At 45.7% G+C, this 16,687-nt stretch overlaps 1 protein-coding gene across 1 annotated transcript in view; it reads left to right on the plus strand.

Annotated features, from left to right (window-relative positions):
* Window positions 1-16,687, plus strand: part of LOC102287225 (calmodulin-binding transcription activator 1) — a 909,062-nt gene that overhangs the window by 85,722 nt on the left and 806,653 nt on the right. The gene's annotated exons all lie outside the window — the stretch shown is intronic.

Raw genomic sequence — 16,687 nt, forward strand, 5'->3', positions numbered from 1 at the left:
CTGGAAAGGGTGCCCTGTCCTGGGTGCCTGGTGGGGGCCCAGTGTTCTAGGAGCTTGGGTGGGGGTTTTGAGAGTTTTGAGAACTCTTGGTGTCCTGTATGCAGGGACCTGGGGACTGGCATAGAGCCTGGGAGGATTACTGTGCCTGAGTCCCACATAACCTGAGGCCAGGGGTCTTTGTTGCTTGGGTGGCAGTCGTGTAGGCTCCCCCCTCCCCGGCCCACGAAGGAGAGCAGTGTCTGCTCAGTGGTCCACGGGCACTGGACACTAAGGGGCTACGTGTCCTCTCTATCCTGCACCCATAGGCGCTGGTGACGGACTCACTGGTTCTTGTCTGCATTTCCGTAAGCATCCTTTGCAGATGCCATTTAGTCCCTGTGCAGAGCCTGGCGGGAGTCCACATTCTCTTCTCCACGGGGCAGCTTGGTGAGAGTAGGGAGTGTATCTTGCTCGTGGGCTGCCACCAGGAATTCTCTGGAAGGACCATGAGCTGTCTCTGCAAAGATGAGTCAGGCGTGAGCCTGTGGGCTTTTGTGGCTGAAAGCAGGGGACCATCTTCCATCATGTCATCTTCTGGAACGGTTCAGAGAGGGGAGGCTGGGTCAGCCAGGGAAAGAGCCATTCTGTGTTGGGGAGTTCAAGGCCTTTCTGCAAGGATCTCAGAGCAGCTGGTGGAGGTCTAGTTATGTTCTCATTCAGAGGATGGGCCTTGTCTTGGAAAGGCACCTGTCCTCTTTTACCTGGGTGCATAGTGCCTGGGTGGATGGGAGCAGGGGGGAGAGGCAGGTTTCTCCACCAAGGCAGAGAGGCAGGGTCCAGCTGGGAGTATGTGATGTGTGATGCTTTGGGGAAAGCAGCGTGATATGTGTGTGTGAATGTGCATATGTGCACATGTGTGCACTTGCCTGTGTGTGCTTCTGTTTGTGTGTTGTGTGCATGTGCAAGTGTGTGCTGTGTGTGCATGTATGCGTGTGTGTGTGGCTGGGCCAGTCTCACTGGGGAAATGGAACACTGTATTGTTATAAATAAGACTGATTTTTCTATTCCCAGTCGACCAGGAAGGGCAGCTAGCAGACCAAAGGTAATGCATTTCAGCTGCCCGTGGGGGAAGGTAAATGTGGTTTATAAGCCCCTCTGGCTCAGGGGGGGCTGGGCAGTGGTGGCAGCTGAAACCAGCCGTGCTCCAGATGGAGGGAGGGAACAGGTCGGCGACTTCCAGCCCCTATTTCTCTAAAGGAGAAAAGAACGGCGTGCCGCCTGTTAGCTAATCAACAGTGAGGAGAAAGTCCTGACAACAAGTAAAGAAAACTTAGCTGGCAATAAAATAAGGGACTTTTATAGTGGTTTTTATGGGAACATTTTCACTTTGGGAGTTATTAGAGTTAGTGCCGGTTGTGACAAAAGCCGCATTTGCATACCGCCCGTGATGGAGGCTGGATGGAGCCTGAATGCGGCATTAACTGCATATCAGAGACCCTTTCAGAAGCCAAACAGGATGACATTTATTGCAAGCTCGATGCCGCGTGTCTGGCATTAGTTACTGCTTGTTGTGTCCTGTGGAATGTAGATTTTCAGTCTGGGGATCTTTCTGGGACTGTCGCATCGGCTTCCGGTGTAGAGAGCAAGCTAGGGCTTTGGGAATGGGGGCGGGGGATGGGGGGCGGCGTTGGGGCGCGGGGCCGCCTCGGACAGGAAAGGGGGCATTACGCTTTGCCTCGGTGCCTGTCGGAGGCTGACCTGAGGGACATCGCCACAGTAAGAATCAGGGCCCATGCAGGAGAAACAGGAATTTCTTCGAAGTTCTTTTTTTTTTTTTTAATTGATATCATTCATATACCCCCAAATAATCCATGTATTTAAAGTGTACAATGCAATGACTTTTAGTGTATTCCCAGAACTGTGTCACCATCACCACAATTATAGAAGATTTTTATCACCTCCAAAGACACCCCTTACCGTAACCCCCAATCCCCTAATCCCTTAATCCCTTCCAGCCCTCAAAGACCACTAATCCAGGTTCTGTCTCTGTGGATTTGCCTACTCCAGACACTACATATCTATGGAATTACACAGTCTTTGACCTTTTGTGTCTGGTTTCTTTCACTTAGCATCATGCTTTCAAGGTTCTCCTACCTGGTAGTTTATATCCGTGCTTTATTCCTTTATGTGGCTAAATAATATTCTACTGTATGGATAGGCCACATTTTATTTTCATTTTATCAGTTGATTTCCTTCATTTAAGATTTTTTATTGAAGTACAGTTGATTTAAAATGTGTTCATTTTTTCTGTACAGCAAGACTCAGTTATGTGTACATGTATGAATTCTTTTTCACATTCTTTTCCATTATGGTTTGCCGCAGGATATTGAATATAGGTCTCTGTGCTATACAGTAGGACCTTGTTGTTTGCCTCTGCTAATCCCACACTCCCAATCCTTCCCTCCCCTACCCCCTTCCCCTTGGCACCTGCAAGTCTGTTCTCTATATCTGTGAGTCTGTTTTTGTTTCATAGATATGTTGATTTGTATCATATTTTAGGTTCCACATGTAAGTGATGTTGTATGATATTTGTCTTTCTCTCATTCTGACTTACTTCACTTGGTATGATAATCTCTAGGTCCTTCTATGTTGCTACAAATGGCATTATTTCATTCTTTTCTATGATTGAGTGGTTCCATTGTGTATATAAATATAAATATATGTGTGTGTGTGTGTGTGTGTATATATATATGCACACATACATGTCTTGTATTGTCTCCATGCCTTGGCTATTATGAATAGTTTTGTTTTGCTGTGAACATTGTGGTGCATGTATCTCTTTGGATCTTGTTTTTCACCGGATGTATGCCACATATGGGATCACTGGATCATATGGCAACTCTATTTTTAGTTTTCTAAGGCACATCCATACTATTTTCTATAGTGGCTGCACCAATTTACATTCCAACAGTGTAAGAGGGTTTCCCTCGCTTTAAAAACCCATTTCCTTTTTTGTTTTAGAAGATGCTGGTGGAAAAATCATGGTTTAGCTCCCTGGGACAAAGCTGAGTTTTGCCATTGGAGAGTGGAATTCTGGCTCTGGGAAGAAGCAGAGAATGGGGGGAGGGGCTGGGTGATGGGTCTTGCAATGACGTTTCCTCTTGAGAAGATAGAGCTGATTCTTTGCCATCATACCTAGCTAAGGGGCTCACTCAGGGAGTGACCCCATAGTTGATGGGAGGGTTCCCAGGGGGCTTTATGCTTGTCATTCAGAGAGCTTTCTGTATTGAAGGGGCCCCTCAGCTGCTGTGTTCAAGCATTCCCTGGGGGGTGTCAGCGTGGAGAGGGTCCTTGGGTCGGGGGCCTCATGTTCCTGTCCTGGGCCCCTCCTCTCCACAAGCTGTAGCCATGCTGCACATGTGGGGCATCCTCCTTTTGAAGGTCTGGGCTAAGTCTGCTGAGGGGGTGCTGTATGTGTGCGTTTCACGGAGGGTCTGTCTTCTGCTGACGTCAGTGGGTGCTCCGGAGGGGCCGCAGGGGGCTCTACGTGACGCAGATTTACGGGGTGTCTTAGGGCAGCATGTGAAGTCAGAATGTCCCATTTTTTCCTCTCCCAGGAAAATCAGTAGGATCCCTGGGTGACTCAGCTTTTAGTCTTAATTATGCTGCTATGTAAATATTTCTGAGGTCTCTTGGTTTTCTCAGTTAGCATTATATCACCGTTAATAACTAGAGGGCACATTATAAATATGCAAACTAATAATAATGCATTAACTCCAAGAACATCGATAAATGGCCAAACTGCAGCATTCGGCAGCTTGTTCCCTTTGCTGCCGAAACCACTCCCTGCCCTGAGCCACAGATCCCCAGAATTCCCTCGGTCAACCTGCCCCAGATGGCACCCTCAGAAGCAGCTGTCTGCCCCCTTCCTGAGTCCCTGGAGCCCTTGTAATGAGGCTCTGGCTGACTTCCTCAGACCCCTGGTCTCTCCCGAGGGCAGAGGGCTGTGCCGTGGCCTGGCCTGCCCCCTGCTTCTGTCTATGCTGGGCAAGACCAGAAATCGAGGCTGACAGGATTGACCTTGATCCTTTTCTTTCTTGGTGAAGTTGGAAAGGTCACAGCCAGCACGGTGGACACGACCTGAGTTCCTGTCCCAGCTCTGCACCCGTGAATGTCGCCTTGGGAAGTCGTGTCAGCTTATTTGTCTGAAATGTATGAACTTGACAGTTATTTACTCCATCCCTCCTGTGTGCCAGGTGCTGTGCTGGGCAGTGCATGGAGTCCTTGCCATCTTGGAGCTGACAGTCTGCTGGGGGTGGCAGACTAGCAAGCAGGCAGAATAAAGCATGTGATCAAAGTGTGCATCAGAAGCCTGAGGGGAGGGGGTGGTGGGCAGTTCCTGAAGCACTTGTTCAGGGCATATAATCCAGTGCTGGTGGGTCAGGAAAGAGTCCCCTAAGAAGTGCTGAGAATGAACTGGGGACACTCTGGCAGAAGGAGGTGGATGGATGGATGGTGGAGGTGGTGGGTGCGGTACAGGGAAGAACATGCTGGGCAGAGGGAATAGAATGTGCGTGGCTTGGAGGGGTGAATGCACGGTGCAGCACGGAGTGAGGGGAGGTGCGAGGTAGTGAGGGGGGCTGCAGGGGTCTGTCTCCAAGGGTTGGGGGACATTTAAGAAGTCGGGGAGCTACTGAGGGGGACCCTTGTCTATCCTTAGAAAGCTCCTGGCTGCATCTTGGTGAGTGGGTCAAAGAGGCAAGGCTGGTGGCTGAGATGCACTGGTGCTGGGGCAGTGGGGCTGGTGGGAGGGTCCTTACTTGGCATCTGTGAGCATTTGCAGCATGAGCTAAACCAGCTGCCTCATCCACCACCAAGTGCGCTCTCCCACCAGCCCGTGCCAGGCTAAATCAGGCCGTTTATGAACAGGATACAGGTTGTAGGCCTGAACGTGGAGTTTAGGCAGGAAGGAGGTGGTGTTCAAGGCCTGAGGAGGTACAGAAGGATGCTTGTGACCTGAGTGGAGCTGGGCTGGGGTGGGAGTGCCCCACAAGCAGAGTTGTTGTGCTATTTCTTACTCAGTGACCTGATGGGGCTCCATACCCTAAGACTGTACTGAGGCTCAGTGATGTGCTGGATGGAAGTGGTACCCAGGAGATGAGCTTTGGATGCAGACCATGGACAGATGGGCTTATTCGAGCTCTGTGAACATTTTCTGCCTCAGTGTCATCATCTGTAACATGGGGTCCTACCTTTTGGGTTTCTTGGAGGCTAAATACAACAGGACAGTGTGCCATCTTGGTCTTTCTGCCTTTATCAGATGCAGGTCAAATGGGTGTTTACTGGCCTTAAAAGCTAGTGTAGACCCACACTTCAGGCTTCACCTGTCTTTCTCTGCATGAGATATATACCAGTTAGATCTATTTCAAACTTTTATCTTGAAATCATTAGAAAATTACAGGGGATTGTCAAGATGTTATGGAGAGTCTTCACCCAGTCCCACCCCCCAGGGACCTCTCTCACCTAACTGTAGTACTGTGTCACAAGCAGGAACCAGGAGTCAACACAGCTTGCATACATGTGTCTAGTCACTTCATGCCATATGTGTGGATTATGTAGTCTCCACCACAATGAAGATCTGGAACCACAAAGTTTTCCCTTCATCCTTCATGGTCAACCTGCTTTTGCCTCCAAATGTTTCTTTTTTAAAATTAATCTTGTTGGAGTGTAGTTACTTTACAATATTGTGTTAGTTTCTACTGTACAGCAAAATGAATTAGCTATATGTACTCAGTATGTCAGCAAATTGGAAGGACTCAGCAATGGCCACAGGACAGGAAAAGTCAGTTTTCATTCCAATCCCAAAGAAGGGCAATGCCAAAGAATGTTAAAGCTACTGCACAACTGCACTTATTTAGCATGCTAGTAAGGTTATGCTCAAAATTCTTCAAGCTAGGGTTCAGCAGTACATGAACCAAGAACTTCCAGATGTATAAGTTAAGAAAAGGCAGAGGAACTAGAGATCAAATTTCCAACCTTCACTGGATCATGGAGAAAGCAAGGGAATTCCAAAATAACATCTACTTCTGCTTCATTGACTATGCTATGGCCTTGGACTATGTGGATCACGACAAACTGTGGAAAATTAAAGAGATGGAAATACCAAACCACTTTACCTGTCTCCTGAGTAACCTGTACACAGGTCAAGAAGCAACAGTTAGAGCCAGACATGTAACAACTGACTGGTTCAAAATTGAGAAAGGAGTATGTCAAGGCTGTATATCGTCACCCTGCTTATTTAACTTCTATGCAAAATACATCATATGAAATTCCAGACTGGATTAGTCACAAGCTGGAATCAAGATTGCTGGGAGAAATACCAAAAACCTCAGATATGCAGATGATACCACTCTAATGGCAGAAAGCAAAAGGAACTAAAGAGCCTCTTGATGAAGGTGAAAGAGGAGAGTGAAAATGCTGGCTTAAAACTCAACATTCAGAAAACTAAGATCATGGCATCCTGTCCCATCACTTCATGGCAAATAAATGGGAAAAAAGTGGAAGCACTGGCAGATTTTATTTTCTTGGGCTCCAAAATCACTGCAGATGGTGACTGCAGCCACGAAATTTTAAAAAATGCTTGCTTCTTGGAAGGAAAGTTATAACAAACTTAGATAGCATATTAAAAAGCAAAGACCTCACTTTGCTGACAGAAAGTGGGTATAGTCAAAGCTATGGTTTTTCCAGTAGCCATGTATGGATGTGAGAGTTAGACCATAAAGAAGACTGACCACTGAAGGATTGGTGCTTTTGAGCTGTGGTGCTGGAGAAGACTCTTGAGAGTCCCTTGGACCGCAAGGAGAAGGACTGATGCTGAAGTTGAAGTTGTAATACTTTGGCCATCTGATGCGAAGAGCCGATTCACTGGAGAAGAAGAGCATCTTTCCCTGATGCTGGGAAAGATAGAGAGAAGGAGGAGAAGGGGACGACAGAAGATGAGATGGTTGGATGGCATCACCAACTTGATAGACATGAGCTTGAGCAAGCTCCAGGAGTTGATGATGGACAGAGAAGCCTGGCGTGCTGCAGTTCATGGGGTTGCAAAGAGTCGGAAATGACTGAGTGGCTGAACTGAACTGATGGGACACTTCGAAGTATCTGAAGGTATTTTCGGTTGTCACAATTTGGAAAGGAAGAGAGTACTATTGGCATCTGGGGTAGAGGCCAAAGATGCTGCTAATCAGCCTACAGAGGTCAGCCTCCCCACCTTCCTGCTGTTTCTAACCCTAATCAACCACTAGTTGTTCTCCATCTCCATAAGATCATTTTAAATTATGGTTTTATTTTAATTATAATAATATAGAGTGATAATCTTCCAGAAATTTATGAATGTGAAAATATACCTGTTACTTTGCCACACACAGCCACCATTGTCATTTTTTTAAAGTTTATATCATCTACTATTAAATTTTCTCTTTTTAACTGAAGTAGAGTTGATTTACAATGTTGTATTAGCTTCAGATGTACAGAAAAGTGATTCAGATATATATGAGCTTCCCTGGTTGCTCAGAAAGTAAATGATCTGCCTGCAACACAGAAGACCCAGGCTCGATCCCTGGGTTGGGAAGATCCTCTGGAGAAGGGAATGACTACCCACTCCAGTATTCTTGCCTGGAGAATTACATGGACAGAGGAGCCTGATGGGCTACAATCCATGTGGTTGCAAAGAGTCAGACATGACTGAGCAACTAACACTTTTCATGATGTTGTTGTTCAGTCGCTCAGTCATGTCTGACTCTTTGCAACCCCCATGGACTACAGCACGCCAGGTTTCCTTGTCCACCATTTCCTGGAGCTTGCTCAAACTCATGTCTGTCGAGTTGGTGATGCCATCCAAGCGTCTCATCCTCTGTTGTTCCCTTCTTCTCCTGCCTTCAGTCTTTCCTAGCATCAGGGTCTTTTCCAGTGAGTCAGTTCTTTGCATCAGGTGGCCAAAGTGTTGGAGCTTCAGCTTCAGCATCAGTCCTTCCAGTAAATATTCAGGGTTGACTTCCTTTAGGATTGACTGCTTTGATCTCCTTTCAGTCTAAGGGAATCTCAAGAGTCTTCTCCAGCACCACAGTTCAAAAACATCAGTTCTTTGGTGCTCAGCCTTGTGTTTGGTCCAACTCTCATAGCAGTGGAAAACCCATAGCTTTGACTAGACAGACCTTTGTCAGAAAAACAATGTCTCTGTTTTTTAATATGCTGTCTAGGTTTGTCATAGCTTTTCTTCCAAGGAGCAAGTGGCTTTGAATTTCATGGCTGCAGTCACCATCTGAGTGATCTTGGAGCCCAAGAAAATAAAGTCTCTCACTTTCTATTATTTTCCCATCTATTTTTCATGAAGTGATGGGACCAGATGCCATGATTTTAGTTTTTCGAATGTGGAGTTTTAAGCCACCTTTCACTCTTCTCTTTCATTTTCATCAAGAGGCTCTTTAGTTCCTCTTCACTTTCTGCCATGAGGGTGGTGTCATCTGCATATCTGAGGTTACTGATATTTCTCCCAGCAATCTTGATTCCAGCTTGTGCTTCATCCAGCCCAGCATTTCTCATGATGTACTCTGCATATAAGTTAAATAAGTAGAGTGACAATATACAGCCTTGATGTACTCCTTTCTCAATTTGGAACCAGTTTGTTGTTCCATGTCTGGTTTTAACTGTTGCTTCTTGAGCTTCATACAGGTTTCTCAGGAGGCAGGTAAGGTAGAATTTTCCATAGTTTGTTGTGATTCACACAGTCAAAGGCTTTAGCGTAGTCAATGAAGCAGAAGTAGATTTGTTTTTTTTTTGACCTCTCTTACTTTTTTTGATGATCCAGCAGATGTTGGCAATTTCATCTCTGGTTCCTTTGCCTTTTCTAAATCCAGCTATACATATGGAAGTTCTTGTTTCACATACTGTTGAACCCTAGCTTGGAAGATTTTGAGCATTACTTTGCTAAGCATGTGAGATGAGTGCAATTGTGTGGTAGTTTGAACATCCTTTGGCATTGCCTTTCTTTGGGATTAGAATGAAAACTGACGTTTTCCAGTCCTGTGGTCACTGCTGAGTTTTCCATTTTCTGGCATATTGAGTGCAGCACTTTGACAGCATCATCTTTTAGGATTTGAAATAGCTCAGCTGGAATTCGATCGCCTCCACTAGCTTCGTTTGTTGTGATGCTTCCTAAGGCTCCCTTGACTTCACACTCCAAAATGTCTGGCTCTAGGTGAGGATCACACCATCGTGGTTATCCAGGTCATTAAGATCTTTTTTGTATAGTTCTTCTGTGTATTCTTTCCACCTCTTCTTAATGTCTTCTACTTCTGTTCATTTCAGTTCAGTTGCTCAGTCATGTATGATTCTTTGCAACCCCACGGACTGCAGCACGCCAGACTTCCCTGTCCATCATCAACTCCCGGAGCTTACTCCAACTCATGTCAATTGAGTCGGTGATGCCATCCAACCATCTTATCCTCTGTCCTCCTCTTCTCCTCTCCTTCTCCTCTTTCTGCTTCTGTTAGGTCCAGACTTTTTCTGTCCTTTACTGTGCCCATCTTTGCATGAAATGTTCCTTTGGTATCTCTAATTTTCTTGAAGAGCTCTCCAATCTTTCCCATTCTATTTTTCCCCTCTATTTCTTTGCATTGATCACTGAGGAAGGCTTTCATTTCTCTCCTTGCTATTCTCTGGAACTTTGTATTCAAATGGGCATATCTTTCCTTTTCTCCTTTGCCTTTCACTTCTCTTCTTTTCTCAGCTATTTGTAAGGACGCCTCAGACATTTGGTGTTTTTGCATTTCTTTTTCTTGGGAATGGTTTTGATCACTGCCTCCTGTACAAAGTTACGAACCTCTGTCCATAGTTCTTCAGGCACTCTGTCTATCAGATCTAATCCTTTGAATCTATTCATCACTTCCACTGTATAGTCATAAGGGATTTAATTTAGTTCATACCTGAACGGCCTATTGGTTTTCCCTACTTTCTTCAATTTAAGTCTGAATTTTTCAATAAGGAGTTCATGATCTGAGCCACAGTCAGCTTCTGGTCTTGTTTTTGCTGACTGTATGGAGCTCCTCCATCTTCAGCTGCAAAGAATATAATCAATCTGATTTTGGTATTGACCATCTGGTGATGTCCATGTGTAGAAAATTCTCTTGTGTTGTTGGAAGAGGGTGTTTGCTATGACCATTGTTTTCTCTTGGCAAAACTCTAATTAGCCTTTGCCCTGCTTCATTTTGTACTCTTAGGTCAAACTTGCCTGTTACTCCAGGTACCTCTTGACTTCCTACTTTTGCATTCCAATCCTCTGTAATGAAAAGGACATCTTTTTTTGTTTTAGTTCTAGAAGGTCTTGTAAATCTTCATGGAATCATTCAACTTCAGTTTCTTTGGCATTAGTGGTTGGGGCATAGACTTGATTACTGTGATATTGAATAGTTTGCCTTGGAAATGAACTGAGATCATGCTTTCATTTTTGATATTGCATCCAAGTACTGCATTTTGGACTCTTTTGTTGACTATGAGGGCTATTCCATTTCTTCTAAGGGATTCTTGCCCACAATAGTAGATATAATGGTCATCTGAATTAAATTCTCCCATTCTGGTCCATTTTAGTTCACTTTTCACATATATATATATATTTCAGATTCTTTTCCATTACAAGTTATTGGAAGATGTTGAATATAGTTTCTGTACTATATAGTAGGTCCTTATAGTCTATCTATTTTATTCTGGTTATTTATTTATTTATTTGTTCTTACTGCGTAGCTTGTGGGGTCTTAGTTCCCTGACCAGGGATGAACCTGCACTATCAGCAGTGCCAGCATGGAATCCTAACCACCAGAGCACCAGGGAATGCCCTTGTCTATCAGTTTTATATATAGTACTGTATATTTGCAAATCCCCAAGTCCTAGTTTATCTGTCCCCCCACCTTTCTCTCTTGGTAACCATAAGATTGTTTTCTACGTGAGTTTGTTACTGTTTTGTAAGTTCATTTCTATCATTTTCTAAGATTCCACATATAAATAATAGCATATGATATTTTTCTTTCTCTAACTTTCTTCACTTAATATATCATTTCTAAGGCCCTCCATATTGCTGCAGATGGCATTATTTCATTCTTTTCTTTGGCTATAATATTTGTAATATTGCTACCCATATATATATATACACACACACACACACCCATATATATGTCCCACATATATATATTGTTGTTGTTGTCCAGTTGTTAAGTCGTGTTCAACTCTTTGTGATCCCATGAGCTGCAGCACACTAGGCTTCCCTGTCCTTCAGTATCTCTCAGAGTTTGCTCAAACTCATGTCCATTGAGTCAGTGATGCCATCCAACCATCTCATCCTCTGTCACCCGCTTCTCCTGCCTTTAATCTTTCCCAGCATCAGCGTCTTTTCCAGTGAGTCGGCTCTTCACATCAGGTGGTCTGTGTGCATGCATGCTAAGTCACTTAGGTCGTGTCCGGCTCTTTGTGACCCTATATACTGTAGCCTGCCAGGCTCCTCTGTCCGTGGAATTCTTCAGGCAAGAATACTGGAATGGGTTGCCATGCCCTCTTCCAGAGGATCTTCCTGACCCAAAAACTGAACCCACGTCTCTTACATCTCCTGCTTTGGCAGCTGTGTTCTCCACCATTAGCGCCACCTGGGAAGCCCCAGGTGTCTATACAGTCAGCAAAAACAAGACCTGGAGCTGACTGTGGCTCAGACCACGAGTTCCTTATTGCCAAATTCAGGCTTAAGTTGGAGAAAGTAGGGAAAACCACTAAGCCATACAGGTATGACCTGAATCAAATCCCTTTTGATTATACAGTGGCATTGATGAATAGATTCAAGGGATTAAATCTGGTAGACAGAGTGCCTGAAGAATTATGGACATATGTTCATAACATTTTACGGAGGTGGTGACCAAAATCATTCTCAAGAAAAAGAAATGCAAGAAGGCAAAGTTGTTGAGGCTTTGCAAATAGCTGAGAAAAGAAGAGAAACGGAAGGCAAAGGAGAAACAGAAGGATATACCCAACTGAATGCAGAGTTTCAGAGAATAGCAAGGAGAGATAAGAAAGCTTTCTCACGTGAACCATGCAGAGAAATAGAGGAAATATATATATACATACACCATATACATGGGCTACATCCCACATATTTGTATGTATATACACAGGGATCACACCCACACCTTCTTTGTCTCCTGCATTGCAGGCAGATTCTTTACCACTGCACCACCTGGAAGCCCACATATATATATCACATAGATACGATGCATCTTCTTTATCATTCATCTCTCTATGGACACTTAGTGTTTTTACACCTTGACTATTGTGAATAGTACTGCTACTGGTGTACATGTATCTTTTTGAATTATAGTTTTCTCCAGATATATGCCTGGTATTGCTAGATCATATGGTAACTGTATTTTTAGTTTTTTGAGGAACCTCTATACTGTTCTCGGTAATGGTTGCACCAATTAACATACCCACCGATAGTGTAGGAGGGTTCCCTTTCCTTCACACCCTCTCCAGCATTTAGTATATGTAGGTTTTTGGTGATGGCCATTCTGACTGGTGTGATTTTGATTGTAGTTTTGATTTGCATTTCTCTAATAATTCGTGATGTGGAGCATCTTTTCATGTGCCCACCCACAACTGTCGTTCCGATGTACATCTTCTAGCCTCCTTTTGTGTGTGTGCATATATTGAATGTATTTGCAATCCTACTCTGTATAGAATTTCATATCCTGCTGTTTCTGCCTGACATCCCATATGCATTCTCCATACATGCTGGGGGAGCAGAGCAGTGAGACGCAAATAGCATCGTGGGATGTAGCATCGGGTGGCAGGGCTGGGGATACTGCAGGGGAATGGAGGCTGGGGCAGAGACCAGGCACTGGAGGGGAGGTGGTGGGTTCCGTTCTCCTGGGGCTCTGAGGCCTTCTGCTTTTCAGAGTGGCCTGCCTCTTCGATCACCCCACTGCTCATTCACCATCATCCTCGGACTGTCAAGGAGCAGAGAGCCGAGGCAGAACAAACCTTGAAAGTAATGAATAGAAGGAGAACAAAAAGTTTCTGAAGAAGGAAAGCATATAATGGGTCCTTGCTGTCTCCTCATCCTCCTCATTTGTTTGAATAATTACACGTAGATGTCTGGGAGTGGGTGTGTTTATAGCAACGCCTCTTTTGCTGGAGTGCCAAAATTTCTGCTTTGTAGCACTACACTCACGAGAAGGTAGGTAATCAAATAGCAGAATGGGCAGTTGTATTGTGTCATTCTGCTACAACTTCAGTTAGGATTACAAATAATAGAAAACAGAATTTGAAGTTGTAATTTCCTGAGGAGTTGGTAAGCACACCAGCATGGGGTTGGGTGGGGGGCAGTGTTCTTTCCTCTCCAACCTTACTACAAATTTTCGGTCGTCTCATGAGCTGAACAGTGGGAAAATCGCCTCCTGGGTAGATTTCTAACTGACGAATAGATCCACAGGCAGGCCTTTGATGAAAAGGCATTTAATAACTTTTAAATCTTTGTTGCATTAGAGTCGATTTGGTGCAGGATAACGGTGTCTGTGGCCAATGAAAACACCCATGACTGTTCTCCATCATTATCATGTAAATGATGGGAATGGAGTTCCTGGTCCCTGAAGGTGGAGGACAGGGCTGTGTTGGAGAAGCAGCCGGGCTTGTCTGTGTGGGGCTCCTAGGTGCTTTGACAGCATCGTTGCTCCACCCGGGTGTGACTTGGCACACCCTCTACCCTGCCCCTCAGCCTCCCGGTGGAGCTGCTGGCTGCTTTTTTGAGAGGAGATCATGTGTGTCTCTGACAGGCTGTGGGCAGGAGGCGGATGGTCTTGCCACCATGCCTAAGGGCAGGCACAGTGCCAGCCCAGCTTAGCACTTGTTGTTGGAGGGAACGAAAAGAGCAGGAGGTGATGCTGTGGGTTCTGGAAGGAGCATGTGCCTCCTCCCTACCTCCCTGTGAGGAGCATCCTCAAAGAGAAGGTTTGACAAGGCAGCATCTCATGGGGAGCAAAGAACTGTTCCCTTGCTCTGGAGGGAAGGGAACCTGGTTTCTAGAGTGTCCAGGGAGTGTAAGCTTCTATAAATCGCAGGGAAGCATAGGAAGCAACTTAAAGTCCCGTGTGTACTCTTAGTGACATACTTGGTCATTCATCTTTAATAAAGACAAAAAAGCCTCATTTAAGATATTTACTCATGCCTTTAAGTAAACTTAATATTGATCTGACACTCGACACGTGTCTGAATTTTTACTTTTTCTGCATTTGGAGCGAGGATCCGTGTTTAGGAAGCGCTTTCCGGTGCCAGTGTCTGTAGTGAAACTTTATTCATTCTGGTTGATTCCACTGAGTGCCTGCTGCGTGCCAGGCTGCTTTTCTCAGGCATTAGGGTGGCTAATGAGGCAAGCGTGGTCTCTGCCCTCATCAAGCTTGTATTCTGAGAAAAATGCTGCCTTTCCAGCTACCCAAGGGACTGGCAATTGGCTAGGGAAATCTTGGTTAAGGGAACTTAGCTTTTTGGGCTAGGGTAACAAAATACCATAGAAAAGATGTCTCATCAACAACAGACATTTATTTCTCATAATTCTGAAGGCTGGGGAGTCTTGCTCTCAGGTTCTTTTTATAAGGACACTACCACCTGATGTGAAGAGCCAATTCGTTGGAAAAGACCCTGATGCTAGCAAAGATTGAAGGCAGAAGGAGAAGGGTGTGGCAGAGGATGAGACGGTTGGATGGCATCATTGACTCAATGGACATGAATTTGAAAACTCCAGGAGACAGTAAAGGACAAGGAAGCCTGACGTGCTGCAGTCCCTGGGGTTGCAAAGAGTCGGATATGACTTAACGTCTGAACAACAACCACCACAACAGAGCCCATTCACCCTCATGACCTCGGGACCTTCTCGAGGCCCCATCACCTAACGCGTCACCTTAGGGGTTATGATTTCACTGTGTGAGTTTATAGCTGGGGCTGAGAGTAGAGGGAAGCCCAGTCAGGTGTACTTTATTTCCTGTGTCCAGACACAGCCTGAACTGTGACTGTGGCCATGGCTTGTGGGCATTGGCTGTTCCTGGGGCTGTTTTCGGGAATAAAGGCTCCTCTCTTCTGACTTCTGCTGTGGCTGGCGGGGAGCCTGGCCTGGAGAGGCTGCCACACCCAGGACGTCTGGCCCTGGAAGGAACTTTCTCACCAAATCTCAGAGTCCAGATGGACTTCCCCTGTCAAGACCAGCTTGCCTGGGAGGCCTGTGATGAAGTGTGATTCACGAATCCAGCTTGAAGGTGTGGCTGATATATATATATATATATATTTTAAATGATTTTATTTATTTCTTTTTGGCTGTGCTGGTCTACCTTGCTGTGAGGGCTTTTCTCTAGTTGCGGCGAGTGGGGGCTCCTCTCTAGTTGTGATGAGTGGGCCCCTCATTGCAGCGGCTTCTTTTGTTGTGGAGCTCGGGCTCTAGGCTTGTGGGCTTCAGTACTTTCAGCACATGGGCTCAGTAGTTGCAGCTCCCGGGCTTAGTTGCTCCGTGACATGTGGGATCCTCCTGGACCAGGGACCAAAACTGTGTCTCCTGCATTGGCAGGCAGATTCTTTACCACTGAGCCACCAGGGACGCCCTGTGACTGATTTTTTTGTGGGCTCACCATTAGTTGAAATTTGAGCTGGAATGGCATTCTGGAGCTTATTGGCCCCCCTTTTATGGGGCACAGGGGAGCTTGGTCCCCTGCAGTGTGCTCTGGACTGTTCTGATGGGGAGCTGGTTTGTAATATTTACTGTTTTTGGTGCCAGGAGCTGCACTCTCAGGTGAGGATCCAGAAGAGGGAGGAGCAGGAGGGGAACAGAGGAGCTGAGAACTCAATTTTTCATAGAGTAACACAATAATACAGTTGTGTATTCCCATAATATCCCTTCAGTTTCTTGGGGTCTGGAGTTGCATCTATTTTTAAAAACACTTGGACCAATAACTCCGCTTTATGCAGACCGACTGGAGGGTCTCTGGCTTGGAGATTTAATGTAAGATAAACTCTAAACAGGGTGGCCCACAGCAAGACAGCTTGCAGTCTTAGGCAAGCAGGTTTTCTTAAATAGGCTGGGAGGACGATGGAAGCACTGCTTTGTTGGGCTCTGCCCCAGTGCAATGGCTCTCTGTGAACTGAGCAGTTGGGTGCTGGCTGGGAGCTGGCAGGGGAAGCTGCCCACCAGCCTCCTGTCGGCCCCATGGTCCATGCCAGCAGTGTCCCGCTGGGGCCCCAGAGGGCAGGGAGGCTCCTGAGAAGGAGGCTTCGGGGCAGCTGGGCGCCTTTCACCTGGCGGTGTCCTGGAGGGTCATCCTGGCATCAGGACTGTGGTCCCTTGGCCTTTGGAATGGGGCGCTGCAGGCTCACATTTGGTGCTAGGGCACTGTGTTCGGCAGACTGTTTTGAAGCAGGACTCAGGGCAAGCTCTGAGCCACATTGAATTGGGATATTTGTCTTGGTCCATCTCCCATGAGTGTAGATCCCTACCTTCGCTGTCTAGAACCCATTTTATAAGACTTTTTATTTTATATCTAAATAGAGCTGATTAACAATGTTGTGATAGGTTCAGGTGGACAGCCAAGGAACTCAGCCATACACAGAGATGAATCCATTCTCCCCCAGACTGTCCTCC

Source organism: Bos mutus, chromosome 16 (assembly GCF_027580195.1).
Source record: "Bos mutus isolate GX-2022 chromosome 16, NWIPB_WYAK_1.1, whole genome shotgun sequence".
Lineage (NCBI taxonomy): Eukaryota > Metazoa > Chordata > Mammalia > Artiodactyla > Bovidae > Bos > Bos mutus.